This window comes from Miniopterus natalensis, chromosome 4 (genome assembly GCF_054644295.1).
Source record: "Miniopterus natalensis isolate mMinNat1 chromosome 4, mMinNat1.hap1, whole genome shotgun sequence".
Lineage (NCBI taxonomy): Eukaryota > Metazoa > Chordata > Mammalia > Chiroptera > Miniopteridae > Miniopterus > Miniopterus natalensis.
Window position 1 is genome coordinate 41,998,381 of NC_142084.1, and position 22,667 is coordinate 42,021,047.

General features: G+C 39.2%; 1 pseudogene; it reads right to left on the reverse strand.

The window, feature by feature from the left end:
• Positions 1–10,483: 10,483 nt before the first annotated feature.
• LOC107532473 (large ribosomal subunit protein eL42-like) lies at positions 10,484–10,798 on the reverse strand (annotated as a pseudogene).
• Between the last annotated feature and the right edge of the window lie 11,869 nt (positions 10,799–22,667).

The window sequence follows — 22,667 nt, forward strand, 5'->3', positions numbered from 1 at the left end:
CAAAATAAGAAATCTATGTCACACAAAAACTTATGTTTGACCACTTTGTTACTATTAATAGAAGCTGTAAAGATTGCTCCTATGTATTAAGATATTATGTCATTATCATCACATAGAAACCACAGATGACTTAAATGGGCTTTAATCACTCTGATTCTAATTGTGAAGATATACATATTGCAGCCATTGCTAGAAGACCATTACATTTAAATTTTAGGTTACATCTAGCGAATGTCTACAGCTGGAAACATCTAATAATACTAAGAAAGTGTAGGCTATTTTAAAAAATTTTGATTGATTGAATTTCTTAAAAATGACTAGAATAAGTTAACTCAGTTTTAGTACAGAGTTGTCATTTTATAACTTTAGGATTAGACCTCCAGAGAGCCTGAAACTTGGGACAGTGTGCTTGGGAAATGAGCTTTCATTCATCTCACAGTAAATACTCAGCAACATACCTGCATTGCTTCTAGTTGCTTACATCTCCTGGAAAGATAGGCTCACAGCCAGATTTTCCAGCATGGGTAAAAGGGTCTAGCAGTGAGTTTAAAAACAAACAAACAAAAAATAAGCAAACAAGGATTTAATGGGATCCCCACCCTGATCAGGGAGCATTATTAGTGTGAACATTTACATGCCAGGGAATCATGGACCTTTGATCAGGAGAGTTCTGTGTTCCTGCATTTTCTTTGAAATTTTTACAATGACTATCAATTATTTTATAATTCAGAAAAATGTTATAATGATCTGAAAAAAATTGTGGAAAATTGTAAAAGTGAGCCAAATATTAATTCAGACATTTTCTCATTCCTTGTGATGTCAATTCCTGATGTTCCTGAGTCAGTTTGCTTGCTATGGCTGAGACGTTGGGGAGTTTTTCTCTTTGGGCTTCTTGGTCTTGGCTGTGAGTCCCAGACAGCCACACTTTTGCTGTGCCCGCAATCATTGAACCCCATGAGAGTTTAGAAGCTTAGCCTTGGCTCCATGCTGTTCTCTCCCATTTATTGTGAGACTGGAGAGTCACATGGTGATTCCCTGTTTCCTTCATCAAACAAAGGCTGTTGCCATCTTCTCTTCTTCCTCGGGATTCTTTCTTCTGTTTCTGGCTTTGTGCAGAGAAAATAGTTACTCTGTACCTCTCTTGGGAATTCTCTTGCTCGTAGAACTTCATCATCATCATAACTATACTACAGTCTGCGCTGTACCCTAGTTTCCATTCTATGGGTAAACTCCCGGGTTTCTGCGTTATGCCTATTCAGGAGACCATTACACAAGTTTGTTTGCAACTCTGTTCTTGATATTTTGATAATGCAATGATTCTTTTGATGTGATGCACAGCAACCCCTTATCAATTTCAATCTAATACCCATTTTCTTTTCGTGTTAATTTTATTCGTATTGCATAGGCATTTCAACACATAATACTTTTTATTGTCATATGATTTATTGTGTCAAATTATAAAATTTGCCTTCATCTATAAATTTAAAAAATTCTGTACTGGTTTCCTTTAAGAGTTGTTATTTTTCATATTGTGTACAGGGAAGAGCCATAATCTCTGAGATTTACTGTCTAGAAGAGGCAGATGCATATTTCTGGTGCTGAAATTTTTCATGATATTAACTGATTTGGGGGCTTCCCTGGTGAAGTCTCCACATCTGGTTCTACAGTTGAAACTGATTGGAAGGTTTCTAACTTGGGGACAAAATGACCAGGGTCAGAGAATGGAATGATCACCTGGGAAAGAAAAGCTGCCCAGATGTGGCAGCTGACCGCACACTGTGGAGAGAGGCAGCCTGTAAGAGAGTCCGCTCAATTGGTATAACCAACAGATGCTGGGAGCTATTTTATAGTCAGTTTTAATTTAAAAAATTTCCATGGTGTCATTTCATTACTTATATTCAAGCCTATGTATTATCTAGGCAACTGCAATGTGAGGAATAAAAAAATATCCAATTTCATGTTTTAGGAAGCCCTAAAAATACTCAGAAATATTTGGACAAGAGATTAGTTTTCCTGAAGTTATACATGATGAGGTTTAGTTTATTCAAAATTAAAAGGGAGGATAATTCCAGAAGGATCTATATAAATTGAGTATAAATCCACTTGGGTTATATTTCTTTTCTTTTTTTCTTTTCTTTTCTTTCCCAATTACTATGCAGTTCTAGTCACACAATTTTTAAAGTAGGTATTCTTTCTGCTTTATTTATATATTTTATTTTGTCTTATAGAATCCTTTTGTAACTTAATTGATTTTCATTTCTTCCTTTTTTCTATAATCCTAAATTATCTACATAAATACCACACTGCTTTAAATTATGTTCTAATTATTTTTAAATATTGTATTAGTTTCCCATGGCTGCTGCAACAAAGTACCACAAACTTGATGACTTAGAACTACAGAAATATATTCTCTCACAGTTCTGGGGGCAGAGTCTAAATAATCAATGTGTAAGTAGGGCCAAGATGCACTCTCTGAAGGTCTCAGGGGATGAGCCTTACATCTTCCTATCTTGTGGTGGTTGTGGGCAATTCTTGGGGTTCCTTGGCATGTGGAAGCATAACTCCAATGTTTACTTGTGTGTGTCTCTGTGTCCAAATTATCCTCTTTTTATAAGGATATCAATCATATTGCATTTTAGACCTACTCTAGTCCAGTATGAGCTCATGTTAACTTGATTACACCTAGAAAGACTTTATTTCAAATAAAATCACCTTCATAGATTTTGAATGCACTCAAAATTTTGGGGTACAGTATTCAACCTAGTGCAAGTAGATTCTAATATATCTCCTTGTAATATTGTCCTTTTACTACACAGACCTATGGAATTAAAGAATTTATATTGCCACTAGGACCTAAGATTTTTTAAAAAAATAATGCATTTCTTTCATTAATTAAGCAAATATTTACTAGTGAATATGACTATGTGTCAGGCACTGTTTTAGGCACAATGATAAACAAATGATGTGCCTGAGTCTGTGGGCCTTATATTCTAGTTTGAGGGTGAGGCACACACACAATAAACTAGTAAATAATTAGATACTGTCATTTCAGATATCAGAAGAAAATAAATATGAAGGGAGAGAAATTCACTGGAGTAGCATTACTGGGGAGAGACAGAGACATGAAGGATGAGAAACAGCCAGTCATGTGAATTTCCAGGGAAAGATACTTGAGTGTGAAGCCTCTGCAAAGACCTGAAATTATGACATGTGACATATTCAAGGATTGTAAATAGGTGCGTTTGTGCGGAATGTAATTAACAAAGGGAAATGTAGGCTTTGAGGCCAGACAGGGAGATAGGCATCAGGTTTTCCAGGGTCTTTTAGACTATGCCAGGAATTCAGATTTTATTCTGTTTATAAGAGGAAACCACTGGGTGGGTGGGGGGGGGGGTAGGTAGTTTAAGTATGAAAAAGGTATGGTCTGATTTACACTTTCAAAAATATTATTCCACAAGTGGGGTTTACAACTATTCTCCATGATTCTTGGAGAGTTAACACACTCTCTCTATGTCAGGATAGCATGGACTATGTTGAAATAACAAATATAAACTCTGAAATTTCAGTACTGTAATATAATAAAGATTTATTTCTCCCTCCCATAAAGTCATATAGGTCAGCAGTTTCGTCTCCATCTGGTAGCTGCATGATTTAGAACATATACTTCCCTAAGGGGGCCAAGGCAAGGAAAGCAAGAAGACCAGAGGATCATGTAAGATATTTTTATGGGCCAGACCTAGAAATGGCTTATGGCTTATATTGTTTCTGCCCACATCCTGTGGACCTGCAGTCAGTCATATGGTACCAAACTCCCAACAAGAGAGTCTAAGAAATTGTGTCTTCTTGTGTGTCTAAGAAGAGGAAACAAATGTTCCTGCCAAATTCCCTGAGCCAAGATAACTCTGACTTACTGCCTTTGGAAGCTTAAGAAGCTGGTAGACATTGTACCCTTTTCTTCAGGAACAGTGATGCAGGACCTTCAGCTCTTTCCATGGTCTTGGCATCAACTAGCAACCAGGAATTTCATTAATCCGATACAGTTCCAAAGCCCACAGGCCTCCTAATTTATCTGGGCTCTTTAAATAGTGGTGATTGTTCCCTGGTCATTCTGGACCAGGTTTGACTTAATACACCAAATTGGAGTAACATAGGTCAAAGACATTTATCCCACACACCTCAGATCCCAAAAGATGAGGCACCAGGCGTGAGCAGATTGAACTATGAGCAACTGAATCGTTTCCTTTATTGAGAGGATGGTAGAATGAGTGCCATCGAGGGGAGTCATCCCCTAACACTTCTTTAGAGTCAGCAAAATCATACTGCTTTCCCAAATTTTCTTTATATGTCTCCCTTTCTCTATTAGAATGAGAAACTTCTTAATTTAGGACCACAAAGGGAAAATTATAATTATGACCTATGAGGCACTTGCCTCAAAGCCAGTAGTAACATAAATACTGGTGATACTGAGAGTATTTTTAATTTTTTTTTTTTTTTGGCCAGGTCTTAGGATGAGTTTGCATTTTCTCTTAGCCCTTACCACAAATATATACATTAGGAACTACTAAAAAGTTGTTAAAACTGAGGAGTAGAAAGGTTAAGTCCTCTTTCCGGTCACACAGCTAGTGAACAGTGAGCCAGGATTCAAACTCAGGGCTTTCCAACTCCTAATCCCATGCTCTTAATCACAAGGTAGGGATAAAACAAAATAAGCAAACAAACAAAATGTGAACAGACTCACAAACACGGGGAGTGCTCTAGGGTTGGGGGCTGGTAAAAGAGGTGAAGGGATTGAGAAGTACAAATCGGTAGTTACAAAATAGTCATGGGGATGTAAAATACAGCATAGAAAATATAGTTAACAGTATCGTAACAACTATGTATGGTGCCAGGTGGGTGCTGGAAATATCGAGGGTGACACTTTGTAAAGTATATAGTCGTTTAACCACTATGCCGTGCACCTGAATCTAATACAAAATAATATTGAAAGTAAACTGCAAAAGAAAAAGAAAAATTACAAAAAGAAAGGAATAAAACAGATCTGATACCTATTTTGATTCATCAGAATGCAAATATTTAGTTTTAAAATGCCTTATCCATTCATGAATTTTCCTAAGACCTAGAATTCAAGAGTCAATAGTTTGTCTTTTTATGATAAGCAAATTGAATGTCTATTAACTTTTTTCACAACAAAGATATTAAATATAAATTTTCTCAAAAATTATAAGAGCCATGGAAGCAGGAGGACACCAAGGCTTCTCTGATAGCATCGCCTCCCCATATGGCCACCGCCTGCTTATCAGCGCTCCCGAGCCATGTTTGTCTTTGAGTCTCTCCTATTGCTTTGCAAATGGAATGCTTTCAACAAATGTTTGTTAAATTAGTGGATTGGTATTGCTGTAAGTACTACATGGTTGAAAATATAGAGAAACAACAAGCATTGATATCTTTTGAAAAGATAACATGATGTGTGCTTTTATTTTAATTGAGAGTATTTTTGTTATTTCTTACATATATAATGTTTGATCATTGTTAAAAGATAGAAAATAGTGATGTGTTTTTTAGAGAATGTACGTTTATATACGCATAGTAATATGGGCTTATACTAGTGCACTGCTTTTAATTTTTAAATTTCTCATTTGATAGCCTATCAGCTACTGCTCAATTAAAAACAAACTTTCTAAACAATATCTAATATTATAAGGCTAGTCTGAAAACTTCTCACAGTCTATTTTTGCTGTAGTTTTCTGGAGAGAAATATGTAAAATCAGGTCTAAACCTCCCTGTGAAATAGTTTAAAGGTTTTACTAATGCCAATAAAATATTCTTGCCTCAGAATCAACAAGGCATCTCAAAAATGAGATTTTTTTCACATGTAATATGTACGTAGAAGGTTTATGCAAAAATTCTATTGGTAAATAGCCAAACAAAACACAGTACCTTCATTATGAATGCAGGAAAAACTAAGAAAAATAAACAATCCTTGAAAAACCCATAAACATGGTGCTCAGGCACACACACACACACACACACACACACACACACACAGTCTCATTAACTTCAAACCATAAGAAATTAATTACAGATTCACTGCTAATGAACATATGGGGTAAGTGCTGACACTCAACTGGTTTCAGTTCAGTGATCGCAGAAACAAAGCAATGCTCACAGACGGATGGCGGGGGAAACGTCAGCGAGTGGGGGCCAGGAAGCTAGATTCCTTCATGACTATGGAAAACAGTTCCAAAAGATTCAGACAGAGGAAAAAGATCTCCGACACCCATCCTGTTCTGAATATCAACAGACCTTCTCCATCACTACCACCTGCCAGAAGAAGCTGAAATGCCTGAGGAGGGAGATTGGGCACAGACAGGGGAGAGGGCAGGCAGAGAGGCACTGGCAAGGAGCTCTGGCTCCAGAGCAAAGAGATACAGACATACCTACCCCCTAAAAAAGAAGAAAGAAAAAGGAGAGAAAAAGAGAGAGAGAAATATGGTGTCTCAAGAGAAGAGTCATGAGCTAGAATCAGACAGGTCTGTGTCCAAAGAGGTTGTGAGTTAAATTCAAGGGTGATTCACTTAGTGATCTCGGGGAAGTTAAGCTGATGAGACTACATGCCCTTCTCCACTTAAATGTGCTGACAGTCTGAAACACCCTCGTTGAAGATGCAGATCGTGAACACACTTGCCTTTTAATAAGCTGGGCGACATGTCAAACTCAGAGGAAACCACACGAGCAGAATCAACACCACTTTGTCTTCCGGAATCTTACCTCGCTGAAAACAAGACGGGTAGTTTGGGCTCCCTATCTACTAGCAGGATGTAAAAGCAAGTGACACCACCTATGTTACTCGGGATGAACAAATTCTTGTCCTATTTCCAGTCATGTCCAGAATCATCAGTTCATTATTCAGCACCTGTGATACATGCATTACATATTCATGATTAAACACTTATCAGTTTATATCAGTGGTTCCTCCTATTGAATCTGCTTTCCTAATTCTTACTCATCTCTGTTTAGATCCATTGAAAATGGCTTAACTTATCTATGAGACGGGACAATCCTAAACATTTTGTGCCTATGTACATTACCTATCTTCTTACTTACAGTTACTTTAAAGAAATTATTCTCTAGATCTTTTAACTTCTTTGGAATCAGGTCCCTTTAATATTCTTCCTAGTTCTAGTATCCATCAGCTTATAAGGCATCTAACTCTATGCTGATGAAGATTTTCAGCTTAATATGGATACTTAATATGGGCACTAATAACCAGATACTAACTTAGCTTCTGGTTAAGATTTCCATCTTCCCATCTGTCAGGGCTTTACCAATCTTTAAAAAAAATTAGACACTGATTTTTAATTATAAATAAAGTTTGGCAATAATAATAATTAGAGAATCTAATTTATCACACAAATCTGTATTTTTTACCAGATTTTACATAAAATCATGCCTAGGAAACCTTAATTTAAATAATGTAAGTGGATACTAAATAAGAAAACATGATGAATTCCATATGACCCTTTAACAGGCAGTGGGAACCTTTATTCTCCTTCATATAGAAAATAAATACAGCTCTAGCTAATGAACTTCCCAACTAAATATTCCCATGCACAAAATAGTATAGTGATATATAGCTCACTATGATACTAAATAGGTACACCTTTTACAAATTTCAATGACAAGTTCTGATTGAAGGGGTGTTTAATCATTCCTTTGCTGAGGCTGAGAAAGTATGATATGATAATAGAGGGTATGGCCTTTAAAATTTAACTGCTTGCATTTAAATCCCAACTTTTCCACTTGCCAACTAAGCAACTGTGGCTCTGTTCCCTTTTATGTAAAATGAGAAAAAACTAGTTATTTTGGGGGAAAATTATTTTCAGAGCAAGCACTAAAGGAATGCTGGTATCATTAGTTTGATAAATGATTTTAAAGGGAAACAACTTGTTCTGGAGAGAGGTGTGTGAGAGGGTTGGGTGGGGATGTCTAGGAAGGAAAATTGGACTTCACAGCCTCTAAGATATGGAGGTCGTTGTCTCCTTTTTTGCACAGTTCATGGATTTTATCATCAAGCTCACTGTGCGCATTAGAGGGACATGGGACTAAAGAGAACTCTTGAATTAAAGAGAATATCCCAGTTGGGTTACTTTTCCACTTGAAGATCTATTTAGACATGTTATCTAATCTTTGCAATCAAAGAAAGGAAGGTACCAATTATTTATTTTTTTTATTCTTCTTCTATGTTGCATTTTATAGGTTTTTTAACTTGTCATGAACAGCAACAATTGATATGCTCTCTCTTTCAGCTCCCTACCCTTTCCTGGCTCTCCTCCCATGACTTTGGGTGTTTCTTCTGCCTCCTACATGGTGTCCTCTTTCACTCACCTCAGTTTCTGTGCTCAGTTTTTTTCTCTTTTAATTATTCTCTCTGAGAAATATTCACCCCCTTATCATTATCTACCATGTAAAATTTAAATTCTCCAATATCACACATCCAGCTGCCTTCTAACATCCTCTGGATGTCTCACCAAGAGTTCAACATTGACATTTCTAAAATGAAATGTTATTTTCACATCCCAAATCTGTTCCACATCCCAAATCTGAGGGATAGCCTGCCATCCATCCATTCATTAGCCCAAGCAAGAAACTTGCTAGTTATCCTGCTTTCCTATCACTCCCTAACCCCAGTCATCTCACTGTCAATCAAGTTCTAAGAGTAATGTCTTAACGCCCTCCCAGCCTTTCAATCTTCAGTTCTCCTAATTTGACTTTTCATTATTTCTTCTCCAAATCACTATGTTAATGTACTGATCATCTCCAGGTGTTTCTCTTTTCTTTTCCTCCTTTTCTAAAAAAAATATATTTTTATTGATTTCAGAGATAAGAAATGAGAGGGAGAGAGAGATAGAAACATCAACGAAGAGAAATAGTCATTGATCTGCTGCCTCCTGCACGCCCCCGACTGGAGATCCAGCCCGCAGCCAGGGCATGTGCCCTGACGGGGAATTGAACCGTGATCTCCTGGATCCTAGGTCAACGCTCAACTGCCACGCCCGTTTGGGCAGGTGTTTCTCTTTTCTTAGTGTTTTCCATTCCATAGTCTAAGAGATGAATTCCTTATTCACATCACTCCCCTGTTTAAAATCTGTCTATTCATACATTCAATCAACAAGTATTTATTCAGCATCACTAGGTGCCGGGCCCTGCTCTAGGGCCCAGGGCACTATGATGACCATGCTCTTTCCTTAATGCTCTATACAGATAATTTAAAAGTATATATATGCACACACATGTATATGTGTATGCATTTGTACATACATATATCTATATCTATGATGCTATATCTATATCTATGATGTGTCTACCAGTATATAGGTCTTACAATAAAGATATATCTATGCATATATTATATTTATACATGGGTTGATATATGCATATATTATATTATATAATATAATGTATATATTTGTATATGTATATATTGTATATACAGTGTGTATATTAATATATGTATATATGTATAAATAGACATATAAGAGCATGAAAGCTGCCAAAGATTTCAATTTCCATTTAGAAATGCATTAAAAATATTCTTGTCTTACTTGTATAATCATTCACTCATCTTTTCAGCAACTATTCTCTGGTGTCTTTTGAATGCTTTCATGATAAAATTCAAACTCATTAGTATTACATACAAGTGCCTTCCTGATCTTATATCTGCCTCTCTCTATGGCTACATTTTCTGCCCCTCTTTCATATATCTTCTCTATTCCAATCACAAGTTTTGTGTGCACTATAATCTCGTCTCCTGCCTGAAATTTGGCATGTCTTCCCCCTTCTACTAGGACTATCCTTTCTTGCCTTACTCAGGGAAACTGAAACTCACTTATACAGAGTAATGTGTCTTGACCCACTGCAACTTCCAGGCTGTTAGAGACCCTCACTGAACATAAATCTGTCTCGCCAGCAATCCAATTGCATGATAATTGTTAATGTGCTGATCTGCACTGTGAACTCCCTAACACATCCCCACCATATACGCTTTCTTACACAATGGCTGGCACACAGTAGCAATTCGTAAGTGTCTTTTGAAGGAATAAGTGGCAGAATGAATAAGTTAACTACTCCATAAGCACTTAGGTCACACGCTTGCAGAGCTATTCAGAGCTTTGTTGAACAAAATTCTTTCATGTCTTTTCTTCTAGAGAGTTCTGGAAGGGTGGCCTAAAGGTACTATAAAAAGTTTTCCTAAATTGAGAATCAATTTAGCAGCAAAACCAACTAAATTCCAACAAAATGACCATCTTTAAAAGTATCTAAAAATGTATCTAACAACAACAAAAAGAATACCAAAAGCAGTAGGATCAAAAAAGGTGATCAAACTTTTTTTCTTAGACCTCTCTTATGATACAGCTTTTTGTAGTAAACCTTTTTATTTTTTCCTCAAGATTTTATTGTCACATAATTAAACAAAATATGAAGCTTAGAACCAGATCACTTGGCCCTTTCTCTTATCTCCTCCCAGTTCAAATTGCTTGCATCTCTCAGGAGTCAGCACTCTCTTAGATCTGCGGTTGGGCTCCAGGCATTCAAGCCTCCGCACAATCTTTGTAGTTCCAGCCGTTTGGTGGAAGATGGGCTCAGTCCTCCCACCACAGCCACTCTGCCACCTGCCGTAGCGCTGCTTTCCCTGCACTTACAGAGAATCCTTGCCCTTCTTCTTCTGTGTTACTTTATGGGGTTGGTGTTTGCCACACTCCTTGCAGAAAGTCGGGAGGGTTTTAGGAACGTTCACCATGTTTGCTGGAGCTCTATGGGCATGGAAAGGAGAGGCAGGCCCATCCCTTCTGGTTTCATTTCACTAGAAGGGCAGCTGGCCTCGATATTCATTCTTGAAATCTCCTTTACTTTATCTGCCTGCGGTTCTGAGAACTGATGAGATCTCTGGGTTCTTCGTGTCCACTCTCCCTCACATTTTTCTTAAAAATGGGAGTATAGGCTTACCTTGGAGATATTGGAGGATAGGTTCCATAGCACCCCAGTAAAGCAAGTATAGTACTAAAGCAAGTTGTAATCTTTTTGCTGGTGGAGCATCTTGCCTTCAATTTGTTCAAACAAACAAACAAACACAACATCTGTGAGGTGCAATAAAGCAAAGCGCAATAAAATGAGGTATGTCTGTGTCCTGAAAGTACCAAATATTAAAAACTGGTGTTGCTGTTGAGACGAATCTCCTCTGTCCAAACAATCTGAAAACAGTGAATGATACAATCAGTTTGCAGGTGTTGTAACAGTAGCTCCCTGACTGGTGTGTCTGTTAGTCTCATTCAGGTCACACCACAACAATCTTCAGCTTCAGAACCTTCCAGGGAGCCTTCATAGATGCACCTACCTTGCTTTTTTGACCATTTCCCAAAAAGTCTGACTTGAAAACATTAGGATTCTTGAAACAAAGGGTTATTTAACATCACCAGCTTCTAAAAGTCTGAGTCTATTGCACATAATGCTTAGCATAGTGAGTGTGCTTGAAAATGCTTTGTTGTGAAGCAATAAATATATGAATCCTAGAATGAAGATTATTACCTCATGCAGGAAATGGAAAAATTTATATATGCGCTTATATATAATTTTATGTATAAGATAGTACATATGTAGCTATCTATCTAAAGCCAGATGACCAAACAGCATAAATAATATATGGGTTAAAATTCAATCTGACTTGAAACAATTATGTAATGTTCTGAAATCTCTTAAAGTTATAGGGAAGTTGAATTTCCATTAGTAAGGCTCTTCTGTATGCTGCATTGTTCGTTAATTGTTGCTTGGAGATTGAGTACGAAGTAATGGATTCTATGGTACTTACATAATATTTTACATTTGTAAAGTGCTTTGCAATTGTGTGACAGTTAAATGTTAAGTGGCCTTATATCCATAATAGATGAGAATAAGAAATCCCTTTATTCAGAAGGACAGATTGGAACTTCTTTAAATAAGACCAGAAACCTTTTCATTAACTACATATGTCCTGTAAATTATTGGCCTGTCTACCTCTTCCATTTTATGAATAGTCTTTGAAGTTAAAAGTTTAAAATACAACTAGTCAGTCCTCAATTTTTGTTTGGATCTTAGAACAGAAACTGCACTGATTCCAGAAATCACATATTTCTCTCTAATTAATATTCATCTCGAGTTGTCAGCCTTCCCTGTATTTTAGTGCGTGTTAGCATGAATATCTCTTCTCCAACTCTCTATACAGTGATTTTCAACCTGTGTGCCATAAGAATGTTTAAAACATGCAACACCTGACTACTCAGTCAGGGGCACTGACCTCTTTTCCCTTAGATTGAAATGAAAAAATGACAACAGTCAACACAACAATAACCATCCAGTGTGAATGAATCAAAATTATACCTATTTGTTTTTTGACAGGCATAAAATATATTTTTTGGTGTGCTGCAGAATTTTAGTAGTTTATGTGTGCTATGAGATGAAAAGGTTAAAAATCACTGCTCTATACTGTAGCAAACCTTTGTCAGTCAGTAGAAATTTAATAATGTCTCTGTTTAATTGATCTTTGTATTTTTTTATGTCGAAGTTTTTCAGGCTTATTATTATCTAAATGCATTCATCATTCAATAAGATTAATCAATATTTTAAAAGTATATATTATCTCTTCTCACTCCCTTCCCAACATATCATACTTACGAACATGGGGCCTTTTCATAAATAATATTATTCATAAATATTATTCACAAATATTATAATGTTCTTTAAAATCTTATATTAGAAAGATAGTACAATATACAGATCTTGTAACATAGAAATCCACACCTAAAACCTACATGATCCTATTAACCAACGTCACCCCAATAAATCTAATAAAGATACTTTTTTTGTTTAGTTTAGTTTTGGTTTAAATAAAATTGGGTAAACTAAAATAGGGCGGGACAAACCTACCAAGTGGTAGAAACCCTTCAAGAACCCACACAAATCCCACCTGGAAATATCCTAACTCAAAGTAGTTATTTGTTGAGAAATATCTGAAGATAGAATTTATGCCAATACCTGCCTAAACCGTGGTGAACATAAAACGTACATACAGTTTTATATAGTAATGTGCTTGATTCTTTAGTCAAAGAAATCGCAGCACTCACATTCCTGACTGGAGTCAGGAAGACCAAGGAGAAGGCACTGGGAGAGTTCAGGCGACATTCCATAAGGTCTGGAAACAGGGGGGCGCGAGGCAGACGGGAAAGGGAGGGCAAGGTAAGGGAGAAGCTGCTGTAGAATCATCACACGGAGACAACAGTAGCGAGAGGACGAAAGCCCTGCAGGAAAATCAGGCAGCAGAGCAAAGATTGAGTTTAATTCCAGACATTTCGGTTTAGGGTAGAGATGTCTGTCGGGTGTATGGAAGTATAGGGCGGGAGCTTGGCTGACGAAGTGAGGTGGGGACCAGGGAGCAATGGATTTGCAAGTCATCTGCATAGTAATTTCTATGGGTTTATTGCAAACAGAGATTTGGGTTTGCAAAGTCAAGATGTAAGTTCTGCATATTTCTTTCTGGATAGTACTTGGCTAAACTTAGGTAAAGGTATCACATCAACTATTATATCACGCAACATTGTCTGCAAGCAGAGAAAGATTTACAAGAATAAATCACCCAAGTACAAGTTAGGACTGTTTTCATTAATTCTTAACTGTCATCACTTACTACCTGTCTAACTTTGGGTTTCCATACAAAATGCCTCAAATACAGTCATTTTTAAATGGCAAAGTCCTTTCCCTTAGGGAAAAAAAATTAGGGTTGAAGTTGGCCTCAGCGTCCAGAGTGTCGTGGCTCTGGACCAGTGAATTTTTTAAAGTTCTTTTTTTCTCTTTGACCCCTTTCAATAAGCTGTTTCTAACTACACACTTGTCCCCACTTCAGGAAAAGAGTTTGTTTTTATTAGCATTCTCCCTGCTCTCGGAGTTCTGTCCTAGGCCCACTTCTGAACATCAAGCTCCCTGCGTTTTTAGACTTGGAGAGAAGAGGAAATACGAAAACAAAACGTTAAAATGAAGCACTTGTGCTACATTATTTGTGACCATGACACCATAAAACTCTTCCTAATGAGCCAGGACCACTCTCTTTTCTACCTCAGCTTTTTGACCTTTGTAGCTAAATCTAATTGTCGCTCATTTGTACTGCACAGTTCATTCTTAGCCAGCTCTGACACACAACCGATTTCAGATACAAGATTCTGAAATATTCATATTTATCAATTTTACTAAAGTTGTTTTTACAATTTTAAAGTACAGTTAGATTTACCAAACAAGAGGTTGGCGTAGGTAACAGCTGCACCCTCCGCCTCCCGCAACCACATCAAAATCACAACTAAAATGCAGAACCACCATCACTCAGAGCCTCCTGAGATCCGGCTGCACAGAAGCCCCACAACCAGGGAGCTGAAGGAGCATCGAGATGGTAGGAGGGGCGGAGACGCGGGCGGGTCGGGGCTGAATCGCAGAGATGTGGCGGCGGGCCCACCCCCGGTGCCGAGGGTTAAACCCGGGAGGGAATCTCAGCGGTGGGGGTTTCCCAGAGGAGCGAGGGGTCTCAGCCCCACAGCAGGCCCCCAGCCCAGGGCTCCAGGGCCAGGAAGAGACGTCCCCACAGCTTCCGGCTGTGAAACCAGCGGGGACCGTCTCTGAGGGTCGCAGAGGCTGCGGGAGCCCCAGCAGCTCCTCTAAAGGGCCCGGCACGGACTCACTCGGACGCTCCCTCTGAGCCCAGCGCCGGGCAGCAGCCTGAAAGGACCTGGGACACTCGGGGGGAACTAACCTGCCTGAGATCCGGGCGAGAGCTGGAGGGCGGCTTCCTCCCAGGCAGAAGGGCTGGCAGAGGCCATGGCTCCTTTGGCGAGTCCTCCCCACACACAGCCGGCAGGCAGGCGCCATGTTTGAATCCCCAGCACCTGACTCACCTTTGGCCCCGCCCCGTGATTCCCAGAGGCCCCGCCCCTCCCCACCTGCAGCTCATCCAGGCCATTGCCAGGGGCTTTTCTGTGCAAGTGGCCTCTCGAGCCTCATGCTTAGGACTTTCCTAAAATCTCTCAAACAAGCAGCAGCGGGCCCCATCTGGCTTGATAAGTGGCCCCAGGCCTGGCACGAGGGGCAGCCTGCATTGGCTCATAGCTTGGCCTCTCCTGGACACCTCCAAGCCCAGCACAAGCAGAAGCCAACTAGGGTTTGCTGTGTAGCTCATGCTGGGTGGCCCTGGGCAAGGCACAGGCACAGGCACAGGCACAGACTGCCTTGGCTCCTCCCGGGAGGCCCCAGAGACAGTGCACCTGGTGGTCAGACTCGACCACGCTGGGTTCCAACCCACATCCACCAGTGACACGCTCAAGGGGCGCACTTGGTGAACACCAAAGCTCCACTGAAGTAAATCCTGCTCCATAGGGGTGTCTCCAGCACAGCAGCTCTTTGGCTGTGGCTGTAGCTGTAGCTGATCCTCACAGCTGTTTGGTCTGGGGGTCAATTCCTCCCAGTGACACCAACAGCAACCAAGGACCAACTACAACAGGACAGTGCACACAGCCCACACAGGGGAGCACCTAGAAGGCCCAGCTCAGGTGACTAGGGAGGCTGAGCCACTGGGACCTGCAGGACACCTACTACACAAAGCCACTCTACAAATTCCAGGAGACACAGCAACTCTACCTAATACACAGAAACAAACACCTGGAAGCAGCCAAAACGTGGAGGCAAAGAAACATGTCACAAAGGAAGGAACAGAAGAAATCTCTAGAAGAGGAACTAAATGAAATAGATCAAAGCAAGCTAACAGATACAGAGTTCAGAGTTTTGTTTATAAGGATGCTCAAACATATTATTAAGAGTTTTACGAAATTACCGAGAAAATGAATGACATAATAAAGTACCAATTTGAAATGAAGGCTACAGGAACTGAAATGAAGAATAATTTACAGGGAATCAACAGTAGAGTAGAGGACGCTGAGAATCAAATCAGCAATTTGGAACAAGAGCAAACAAAAAACACCCAACCAGAAGAGCAAAAAGAAAAAAGAACCCAGAAATATGAAGATAGCATAAGGAGCCTCTGGGACAACTTCAAGAGGCCCAACATTTATATTATTGGGGTGCCAGAGGGGGAAGAAAGAGAACAAGAAATTGAAAACCTATTTGAAAAAATAATTACAGAAAACTTCCCCTACCTGGGGGAAGAAATAGACTTACAAGTCCAGGAAGCACAGAGGGTCCCAAACAAGAGGAACCCAAAGAGGCCCAAAGCAAGACACATCATAATTAAAATGCCAAAGGTTAAAGACAAAGAGAGTCTTAAAAGCAGCAAGAGAAAAGCGGTTAGTTACCTACAAGGGAGCACCCATACGGCTGTCAGCTGATTTCTCAACAGATACTTTGCAGGCCAGAAGGGAGTGGCAAGAAATATTCAAAGTGATGAAATACATGGAACTAGAACCAAGATTGCTCTACTCAGCAAAACTATCATTTAGAACTGAAGGTCAGATAAAGAGCTTCTCAGACAAGGAAAAGCTAAAGGTGTTCATCACCACCAGACCAGCACTACAGGAAATGTTGAAGGGTCTTCTTTAAGAAGAAGCTAATGAACAAAAGAGTCTGACGAACTAAATAGATCCAGAGACATTGACACAGCCAACAGACGATCATATTTCAGAGGAAAGAGGGAAGGAGTGTGGGAAGAAATTAACCAAAGAAGTTATATGCATATATGTATAACCCATGGACACAGACAATGATGGGGTGAGGGCTTGGGGAGCGGGTGGAAGTGAGGTGGAGGGGGTCGATTGGGAGGAAAAAATGGGACACCTGTAATACTTTCAACAATAAAGATAAATTAAAAAAAGAAAAAGAAATACATTTACATCACTAGGATATATAAACAATTGAAACAGAACTTTCATGAAAAAGAATGAAAGTACAGTTAAATGGAGCCCTAAAAGAATTTGAAAATGAAGATGAAAAGAAGGTTAAAGCAGGCATCAGTGTATACTCAATATATTTGTAGCATTCGTATTTTTCTAAGTAGAATACTATGAGAAGTTACAAAGGAAACAACTTGGCTCTTTTCTGTTAGCAGAATTTAAGTTGTAGGGATGAACTCTAATGAGAAAAGCCAGTCTTAGATTAAAGATCAATCAATCAATCAATGGTTGTAGTTGCTGACACAATTGGGACAGTCTGACAAATAAAAGAATAAACTCACATCAACTTAAAAGATCACTTAAAAATAGGTAGAATTGTACTTCACCATGACAGAGACTCATGGCCCGGCCGGGTGTGGCTCAGTGGTTGAGCATTGACCTGGGGTGCAGGCGATCGGGGTTCGATTACCGGTTAGGGCACATGCCCGGGTTGCGGGCTCAATCATTGACTATCTCATCATTGATGTTTCTATCTCTCTCTCTCTCCCTCTCCTTTCCTCTCTCTGAAATCAATAAAGATATATTTAAAAAAAAAAAAAAAAGAGACTGATGGAGGATATATTCCAAGTCATAATCACAAGGCATATATACGTAACTAGTCTCCCTTTGAATATATTTATCAAGTTTATTGGCAGATTTATTAGCAGATTTGTGGTATGTTTGTCTGACCACTTGGAAAGCACTGCTTCCAACCTACAAAGGAATGCTTCTTATTTTCCTAGGATGTGCTAATTTTCAATATCCGCTTTGCAGTTTGCATTTGAGGTGTGTCCTGTGTTCTATAGACCATCTATGGGAGGTGACAATGTGCTGTAACACTTGATGTGTTAGCAAGAAATTTTGTGTATCATGCAAGTTATTTATATAATTTACTGAGACTAAAACAGATGTAATGCATTGCCAATTTAAATCTTTACATAAAAGAGAAAATATGTTCAATTTGTAAGAGAGTGCTTGAAAGCTGTTACATTTGACACATTGCCACTACTTGCATCAATCAACTGTGGATTCTCTGGTGCAAGAGTTTGCAGTTTTGCACTCTCTCAATGAGAACACAGCAATACATACAGCTTATTATCTTTTTTTCTTCTTATAGCTCTCTCATTAAAGCAGACTCAGCAATGCATATTTGAAAACATTTCTTTTCCATGGTGAATATGTGAAAGCAGCAACATAGCAATGTTTTCATTTTTATCTCAAGATTCTACTTAATATCCAAAGCATTCACATGCAAAAATTAGTGATCCCAACCAAGTGGGTGACCTAATAGGGGTATTTATCAAAGATTTACTGCAGAACAAGAATTAAGAACGAAAACCTGAAGGCTAAACTTATCAACCTCTCCCACTGAGAATGTGTCCCCCACAGATAGTATAGGGCCCTCACCTGCGACAGTTCCTCCCAAAAACAGTTTCTTCATTTCATTCAGTACTTTACTCAAACCATTAACTTAAGGGAAAGCAGTCAATGTTGGAGCAGGAGGCCAGGGCAGGAAAGTGAGTACTGGGCAGAAAGGCACATGGCAAGCAACTATTTCATCAGTGAAACTCAGCCTATTAATAACCAGAGGTAGCAAGACCAGCCTGATTGATTTGGCAACGCTCACCTTGGCTACTATTATTAATTACACTCATTTTCTCTGTGGGCTGTTAAGCTCCAGTGGGATGGGGTGGATGAGACATAGACAGGGTTGCCAAATTTAGCAAACCAAAACACAAGGGGCTCAGTTAAATCTGAATTTTAGATAATCTGTCTTTTTATATATATATCCATATATACATACACAGGGCGGGGCAAAAGTAGGTTTACAATTGTGAGTACATGAAATACAGTTTACTTCATGTATTATTATTTATTAATTATTGCACTACTTTTCATACAAAAAACTGTCTACCTACTTTTGCCCCACCTTGTGTATATATGACTGAATAAATATTTCTTCAGTAAATATGATTATTTGTTATATATCCAAAATGCAAATGTAAGCAACCTTATATTTGGAGAGAAAACCTGAGAGACGAGCACGTGAAATAGAAGGAAGAGGAAAGGCGGGCAGCCGAGCTGCGTCGTGCCTTTGCGGGCCCAGCTCTCCTGGCCCCGGCCCCTGGCCCTCCCTCTCCGTGTGCGTTACAGGGCCGTGCCCAAGAGTCCTCATGAATTCCTTCGACTCTTCTAGAAGCCTGGAGGCCTGTTAGGAGATAAGAGCCACAAACATATTTTGCTACCTTTCGTTTTCCAGCCTGCCCGCCCTAAGGCTATGCCTTGTGATAACTTCCTCCTGAGGACCTCGCACGGTGCGAATCGTTCCTTCAACGCACATTTCTCTCTCGCGAGCACAGAGTTTATCTCCTGAAACCTAGAAATAAAGGGGACCAGTGAGAAAGGAAACCCCCAACGTGCCTTGAGCTCAACACTTCCACATTTGCCAGATGCCGCTGCAAAAAAAATCTCGAGGGAATTTTAACTCTCTTCAGAAACCAACACCATAGTTTGAATTCTCATCTAAAACTTGCCTGTCACTATGACGTACCAAGGGACACACACGTGTTTTGGACAACTCACTCAAGGCAGACGCTGCAACAAGGCTCTGCTCCGTTCTTACAATCATGGACGGCAGCCAAATTTTATAAACCTGGGGTGCTTTAGCCACCGTGGTGGAGAAGACGATGGTGCCCTTGGAAACTTCAGTCCAATCGGCCGCGTAAGTGACATTTGCACTTTGTTTTCCATGCATCTGTTTGGCCGGCCTGTCATCACTGGGGCTGCGTGACGTGCAGGGGTGTCCTAGGGAGATCCACAGCCATGTCGGGCTGGCGGAATCTCGGTAGCTAGAGGGTTAAGAGAAGCCCTTTGCCGTTTCCTCAATGAACTCATGCTTTGGCTCTCCCCACGCATGCAGAACGCAGCTCGCAGAGAGCGAGTGCATGATGCTGTGATCTCATCCTGTAGTGGGACATTACTTTGTTGGCTCTCCTACTTGAAGCAATTTGAAATTCTCAGCAGCCATACATCACCCATTTTGACAGAATTTGCAGGTCTGTTCTTAAGTCCAAGCCTAATGGATGAAATGAAACTTGGTGAGCTCCCAGAGTTGGACAGCCTTCAGAAGGCCGAGGCCGGCCGGCGAAGGAAGAGAGTCCTTGCGTTCTCCAAGGAAAGTGCGGGTGTTCTCCCAAACTCGGCGCTCTCCGTGCCCGTGGCACGGTCCTGTTGTTTCATTGAAAAGTTACCGAGCTTTGCAAACCAGCAGGTACTGTCTGGGATGACAACAGGTCCTGAGAGTCTAGAATCTTTTGTCTAGCCCTCTTGTTCGTCCAGGGAAAGAAGATGGCATTTAAAGTAGGAATAATGCCTGACCCTCACCGTCTAGCAAAGTGGCCTGCACGTGCAAACTAGGTTCTCAATAAATAATGGTTCTTGCTTGATTATCTCTAAGACAAAAGACATTATAAAACCAGTTCAAACTGTTAGCGTTAAGTTTCTTTGTTTGGGCTTTGCTTTTTATTTGTTTCTTCATTTTAAAATTCAACTTAACTTCTTTTGATTAAGATTGGTTTAAAGGTTAGTAGCCCTGAATTTATTCCTGTTGTACTTGTGTGTTTGGAATGATACCTAATAACGTAGTTTTCAGTGAATGAGACTTCAGATACATTTATTAGATGTCCTATTTCAGGTGCATTGTTTTTCTAAATTCATTTGAAATATACAAATTTCTGGTTAGTATATTCTATTTTTTGCAGGTCAGAAATAGCATGAAAACATCTACTGTATTTATTTTCGTTTTTTTATAATTTTGCTGTTACCTCTGTAAAAATAGATAAAAGCCATTGACCTAGATAAAACAACTTGTTTTTTAACACTGAAAGTAGTGTTGGATTTTAGATCGGATCCTGTCTTTTGCTTCCTCAAATATAAGTCATATTCAGTAGGCAATTTAATAAACATCTGAATGGGGTGAAAACATTGTTTTGCATAATTGAACTTTGTTTTCTTTACTTATTAGTTAAGCTCAGCAAGGATGGAGGGCAGGGCTGGCATGGAACTGATGTGTCTTGATGTATTATGAAACATTACAGCTGAGCTCCTGAGCTGAGGTCAAGTGAAGGTGGAAGAGATGACTTCATGCAGACTCCTGCCAGAAGCTTGATATCTGATGTCGACTGCTGACAACAAGCCAAGTGAATTCACTAAAATTTGGCACTGTACAAGGTTGGTGCCTCATCTGACTGCATAATTGGTCTACAAACCCTGGGTTAAACTACTTATAAAAACTGAGGAGTTATCAGGGTGATGCAAATTTTACTACAAAGGAAACGAGACGCTTAGCAGTATTCACAAACAACCCCACTGACCTGACTCCGAGGTGCACATATGAATACTAACAAATATAATTGACTCCATGTACTTTAAATGAGGATACATTTTAGAGCTAAACTGATTCCTTCGGATAAAATGATCAACTCTGCTAGCATAATGTGCCGGTTTATTTGCATGTTGCCTGTCCTCCCCCACGTTAGAATGTAGGGTCCGTGAGAATGGGAATGGCTGGCTGTTTTGCTGACTGCTGTATGTATCCCAGAACATAGAAGAGCCTCTGGCCCATAGGAGGCACTGAAGAAAAATTTATTAAATAACTGACAAATAATGAACATAAGAAACACTAAGCTCAGGTCACCACTGGGTAGAGAAATGATAGGAATAAACTGTGAAGAGTTACACTGGGCATCACTTGTATTTATAATACCACCTGAAGAAAAGATCTGATATAAATATGCCAAAATATTGAGCTCTTACATTTTTCTGCTATACTTAAGGGGTAGGACATTAAAAAAATAAAACAGTTTTCAAAATTGGTTAGAGCACCTACCCTGCAGTTAAAATTTATATATGGCTGTGCTTCTCATAGAGAAAAAGTTAAAATGTTTTTCTTCTTGTTTTGTCTTTTAAGATTAATTATTTAAAAGTTAATTCTTCGTTTTTTTTACCCACTGTGTATTTGTCTCAGTTTCATCAGAAATGGTCATGAGAGCTACCTTTATTTTTTTGCTTAATTTATATAATACCTTTCTGATTGAAAATTATAATTGATAGTTTCAGGCTGTTCAATTGTTAGTCCAAGGTTTAACATTTGCCAGTGTATTTTATTTAAATGACTTAAGTTATTCCAGCCCGTCATGACTTTAGAGTCCAAGTTATTGAGATGAAAAGACTTTATTGATTAAATAGACCAAATAATGTTAATTTTCTATTTTACTTAGCTTCCTACATCCTTTGAAGACTATAGAAAGCTTCCTGGCACATAGTATATTCTAGATCTTATGCATTTACAAAAATATTCTTTCTGTCTCTTGGACTATAAGTTTGAAAAGTTGAACAAACTTTCAATGATTTTTCTGAATACATAAATGGCAATGCCAAACAAATCTCACATATTGACATTGACACATTTAGAGTTAAATAAATTCACTGGCGACTGTTGGAGATATTTCTTGGCTCTCTATCCTGGACTCTCCACACCTCAAGCTTCAAGTAAATTCCACGGCCTCTATAGGAAGTCCTATAGCAGATCTGTAAGTACCCAAAAAGCACCCTTGAAGGGATTTCACAATATAAGAATCTAGAACATGTTATACCCCATTTCTAAAAGAGTTCTTCTAAGCTACACCATACAAAATGGTCTACTGGTCTCCTCTCCAT